The sequence below is a fragment of the Camponotus vicinus genome, unplaced genomic scaffold, assembly GCF_025532165.1.
Source record: "Camponotus vicinus isolate PSW18456_S1 unplaced genomic scaffold, iyCamVici1.0 SCAF_14, whole genome shotgun sequence".
Taxonomy (NCBI): Eukaryota; Metazoa; Arthropoda; class Insecta; order Hymenoptera; family Formicidae; genus Camponotus; species Camponotus vicinus.
The window spans coordinates 11,176,994-11,182,659 of record NW_028141950.1 but is presented as its reverse complement, the minus strand read 5'-3'; positions in this window follow the sequence as shown (position 1 = coordinate 11,182,659).

The following is a 5,666-nucleotide window of genomic DNA, read 5'->3' as shown; positions in this document are numbered from 1 at the left end:
AGGAGGAACGCAGATGGTCCCTCACGAAATTAAACCCGGACCTCCTGATGGCTTCGGTGCATGCCTCGCTATGGGTATGGAGGGAGGAGGCCCAATCCTGGGAGGGAACGGGCGTGGAGGAGTTGGCGTTGAGGCTTCGCAAAGCTCTCTGGGGAGCTTGCGACGCCTCGATGTCAAGGGTAAGAAGGGGATGCGGGAGGAGGTCGGCGTACTGGTGGACCGAGGAAATCGCGAAACTTCGCGAAGCCTCGGTCCGGGCCAAACGCCGGCTTCAAAGGTACCTGCGACGGAGGCATAGGAGCGAGGCAGGCACTGAGCGGGCGCGGGGGGAGTATCGGGAAGCCCGGTGCTCCCTCGGCGCAGCCATCGGGAGGTCCAAGACCAGGGCTTGGGAGGACCTTATCTCCTCCCTAAACGAGGATCCGTGGGTGCGCCCGTACAAGATGGTCCTCAAGAAGTTGAGGCCGCGGGCGCCTCCGACCACGGAGTCCCTGGACCTTGGGTTCCTCGGGGAGGTGGTTTGGGCCCTCTTCCCCGGGGGATGCGACACCCTTCCCCCTTTCGGGAGAAGTGCCCGAGTGGAGAGAGGATTGGGAGGTGTCGGATGGGGAGATGAGGGATGCTGTCCAGAAAACGAAGACGAACAAGGCTCCGGGTCCGGACGGCATCCATGGGAAGGTCTGGTTATGGGTGAAGTCGGGGGTCCCTGAGGTATCTCTTTTCGAGATGCCTCAGAGAAAGGGTCTTTCCTTCCCCCTGGAAAGAGGCGAAATTAGTCCTTCTTCCTAAGGGGGGAAGGGACCCCACGGAGCCGTCGGGTTACCGGCCTCTCTGCCTGCTAGATGAGGTCGGTAACCTGATGGAAAGAATAGTGGTGGGGCGGCTCAATGAGCACCTGCGGGAGAATGCGGGGCTCAGCGAGCGGCAGTTTGGGTTCCGGGCGGGCCGGTCGACCATCGACGCGGTTGTTGAACTGCGGGCCTGCTCGGAACAAATTATTCAAGGCGGGGGGTGGCGTTGGCTGTGTCTTTAGACATAGTCAACGCCTTTAATACCCTCCCGTGGGATAAGATTGGTGCGGGTCTTCGGGCGCATGGGGTCCCGGGCTACCTGGTTAGGATAGTCCGGGCCTATTTTGAGGGTAGGGGAATCGTTTTCCGCGACGCGGAGGGGATGTGTAGGAGGAGGCCAATTCGTCGCGGGGTACCGCAGGGGTCCGTTCTGGGTCCTCTCTTGTGGAACCTCGCATACGACGAGGTCTTGGGGAGGGTTCTTCCCCCTGGCTGCCACGTCATCTGCTACGCAGATGACATTTTAGTGTTGGCCGAGGGAGGAGCTGGGAGGACGCGATCGCGAAGGGAAACGTTGCAGTGGCCGGAGTGGTTGGGGGCATTAAAGGTCTGGACCTGAGGGTGGCCCCTCGGAAGACGGAAGCCATCTTCTTCCACGATGGCTCCCGGGGGGCTCCCCTCGGACTTTCTCTGAGGGTTGATGGACATGAGGTCTGGGTGGGGTCCCGGATGAAGTATCTGGGCCTCCACTTGGACGGGAAGTGGGACTTCGGGGAGCACTTCGCCCAGCTGGCCCCTAAGATGGGGGGGGTGGCGGCCTCTTTATCGAGGCTGCTTCCCAACCTCGGGGGGCCGGACGGCCGTGTCCGCAAGTTATATGTGGGCACGGTCGGATCGGTAGCCCTGTATGGGGCTCCGATCTGGGCGGATGCGGGCTCGAAGTCCAAAAAGATCGGGAGTCTTTTGCGGGGGGCGCTTCGGCCCATCGTGCTGAGGGCCGCCGGTGCATACCACACGGTGTCGTATGCGGCGGCGGCGCTGTTGGCGGGGGCCTCTCCCCTGGAGCTCCTGGCCCGGGGCCAGGCGCTGATGTATTGGAGGGTCCGGGAGCTTCGGGAGAGGGGAATTAAGCTGGGCCTGATCGCGAAAGGAGCCATCAGACGCCAGGTGGTGGACTCTGTCCTCGTGGACTGGCAAAGGCAATTGTCTGGGCCGGCCTACGAGGAGCAGAGAGTGGTGAGGGCGGTCTTACCGGTTTTTGCGCGATGGGTGGGGAGAAGCTGGGAGCAGATTACCTTCAGGGTGGTGCAGGTGCTGACCGGACACGGGTGTTTCGGTCAGTACTTGTGCCGCATCGGGAAGGAGATGTCCTCCGAGTGCCACCATTGTGAGGAGGACCGGGACATGGCGCAGCACACTCTTGAGGCCTGTGTGGCCTGGGAGGTGCAGCGCTGTGCTCTGGTCCTGGTTATAGCCGAGGACCTCTCTAGCGGCGGTCATTAGGGCTATGACGCAGGAGGAGGAGTCGTGGAGGGCGGTGACGGTCTTCTGTGAGGCCGTCATGACGGCGAAGGAGGAGGCCGAAAGGGAGAGAAGAGAAAGAAGAAGGATGCCCCCCCCCACATGTGCCGGGCATCAGGAGAGTACTGCGGGGGAGAAGGAGGCTGCTCGGGCCCTCGGCCCCGCCGCGGGACCATCCTTGAGGAGGAGGAAAGGTCTCTAAGAGGAGGAGTGGAGGAGTGGGAGGAGGTTTAGGGGACAAAGGAGCCTCAGCTATGGCAATACGGCTCCGCAGTGCCCCCCCTCCCGCTCCTCCCTCACTGCACAAGAAGAGGCCCCTTGACCAGGGGCTGCGGCGATTGGGGAGCCGGCGAGGAGCGGGGAATCTCCCGCCGGCATATTCCCCGTTGGCGGTACTGGGAGGTGGAGGTGTCCCTCCTCCCGGTAATAATAGAAGGTAAGGCGGTGGGAGGGTTGCGGAAGAATGCCCTTGGCGTACCCGTGGCCCTCCCGTTTAAGCCTGAGGAGGACACCCGCAGGGGTTTTAGCCGGTAAGAGTCCGGCATAACCTTCTCTCCCTCCCCGGGAAGAGGAGGTATCCCCTGCGCAACAAAAAAAAAGAGGGGCTAGGAAATAAGGAGGAATTGGGGGTGGGGGTGGATGAGGACTTAACGATGGATGAAAGAAGGGTGAGGTGGAAATTGGTGGAAAGGGCCAAGATGGAGAGGGCGAAGGGGAAGGTAGTAGTGACGACGAATAGGAGGATATGGATAGATGGAAAGGCATGGGGATGGGACTTGGAAAGAAATAGGTGGTATGAGGAAACAGAGGAGACGGAGGAGGAAAGTGATGAGTAGTGGAAAAGGGAGAGAGGAGAAAGAGGGTGAAGAAGGTAGGGAAGGGAGAGTAGGAGTGGGAAGGGTAGGAGGTGGAGGAGGGGGGATGAGTAGGGACAAGGGGGAGAGAATAGGGATAGAGGAGGAAAGGTAGGAAAAGGTAGGAGAGGGAGTTTAAAGGAAATGGAGGAAGTGGAGGAAGTGGAGAGGAGGAGGAGTCGATAACCGCTGTGCTCCGGTCTAATTTTTGTTTGGTTTTGCAGTTACTTTCGGTACAGGATGGAGAATAGAAAGGAGAGGATTGGAGCGGAAGGAAATGGAGACGAAAAAGGAAGAGAGACAGGATAGAGAAAGCAAAGCACAGGAGAAAGGGAGAGGAGGAAGAGGAGAATGGAAAGCGGTGTAGTCACGAAAGGAAGACTAGAGTGGGAGGAGAAGGGTCCGGAGAGTGGAAAGGGGGGTGAGGGATGGAGAGCAAGGAAGAGGTGGTTACGTAGGGAGGGTGTGGGAAATCAGAATGTAGTGGTCGCACAAGGGCCAGGTCGGGGGGATGTAAGTTCTTTTTTGGATTTGTGAAAGGTTCGGGTACGCTCCTTTTAAAAGCGCCTTGTAACCCTAAGGGGAACCAATAAATTATCTATCTACATTGCAATTTTAGGAAAAGTTGAAGTCTTCTTTTTAAAAATATATTTCCTTTAAAATTTTTATGTTTTGATTTTCGAAAAGTTATATAATTTTTGTGAACATGTATATCACAACGAACATTGAGTTATGAACTATGTATGTACATTGTACATGTAGCAATTGCTTTGTCCAGTTTATTCGAGTATGTATACTCATAGAGAAGAATGCTCCCATTCCTTGAATAAACTTGTTTTTATTATGTTGAATGAACATTGTTTCATGTTGTCCTGAATCTTCTTTTTTCGAATTTTCTATACCAATTGTGTCTAACAATCAGTACTTTTTTAATTTTGCGAGATTCTTCGTGATTTGATGCCATTTCTATTTCTTGAATTTATTTTCGTTTTTCTTCGTTTTTTCTTCGTTTTTCTCTAGCCTGATGATCAACAGTGATATTCCATATTTGCAGATTGTTGTGGAATTCGTTGATTGTTTACAGCGTTGCTCTTTGTCTTGTTTTCGAAACTCCACATCAAATAAGATTATTCGCCTTTTGAGATAATTGCAAGTAATGCAAAGCGTTGTTCTCTCTCGTTTCTTTTATTATAATTCTTAGAGACACCAACGACGTGGATTGCGGATTGCATGATTACAATAATCATCCGTTAAATAGTATAGGAGTAATCATACACATGTATATGCGATATATTTTCGCCAATTATATGCTAGCCGTACGTGTTATAAGCGACAGTGCAGACTGTCCCCTTTTTTAACGAACTTTTCTTCAATATTTATTGTAATGTTGATAGTATTATAAAATCGAGATGTTTTCTTGATAAAAGTTGCAGACACACAATATTACAGAGACGTTAAATGCGTACCACACGCAACAACTATTATAATACTCTTGATAAAACATGAACATAAAATGTCACAGGCATCTTTCCAGCAAATAATACTATTTCAAAGATATAAGAAAAAGTTTATATACAAATGTTATCTAAATAAGATATCTGTTTGTTAAATAATATTAAAAAATGACATTACTTATTAAACAATTTGATATATTAAAATGCATGGATATGCAAATATTTCTGAAAAAAATGTATTTAAAATCGAAAAGTAAAACAATATTATTTTATATATATATATATATATAAAATAATATATATATATATTATTATATATATATAATATATATAATTATATATATATATATTTTATATATATATATAAAATAATATATCGAAAAAGTTGCATTTTAACGGGAGATTGTTTTACTTTTCGATTTTAAATACATTTTTTTCAGAAATATTTGCATATCCATGCATTTTAATATATCAAATTGTTTAATAAGTAATGTCATTTTTTAATATTATTTAACAAACAGATATCTTATTTAGATAACATTTGTATATAAACTTTTTCTTATATCTTTGAAATAGTATTATTTCTATATACTACATCAAAAAAGTGTGAAGCAAGTGAAAAAATACACACAGATTCACTTGAAAAAGGATGTAGCAATTATTTATAGTAAAAATGCTGCACAAATTATAAAAAGGTAGTAGGATGCTACAGATATAATCCAAAATGTTTGTAAAATATAGGATAAATTAATATATATGTATATAAAATACACGCATATTTTAAACGTCAGAAAGAGTCAATTGTGATTTTCAAAATTTTGGAGTAGTGTTTTTCTTTTTTCTTATAATCTCTTTTATAATTTTCCTTAAAAAATCGATCATAAAATTCAGTAATGATATATTAAAGGCTCTAATCAAAACAGAACTTTATCTAATTATGAAAGAAATATCAGAAAGACTCGGTCAAAAGTGTAAATATATTTAATGTAATTTAATGTAGATATTTAATACTGAAAATTATTTAAAAAAAATAACATTACTCAAAA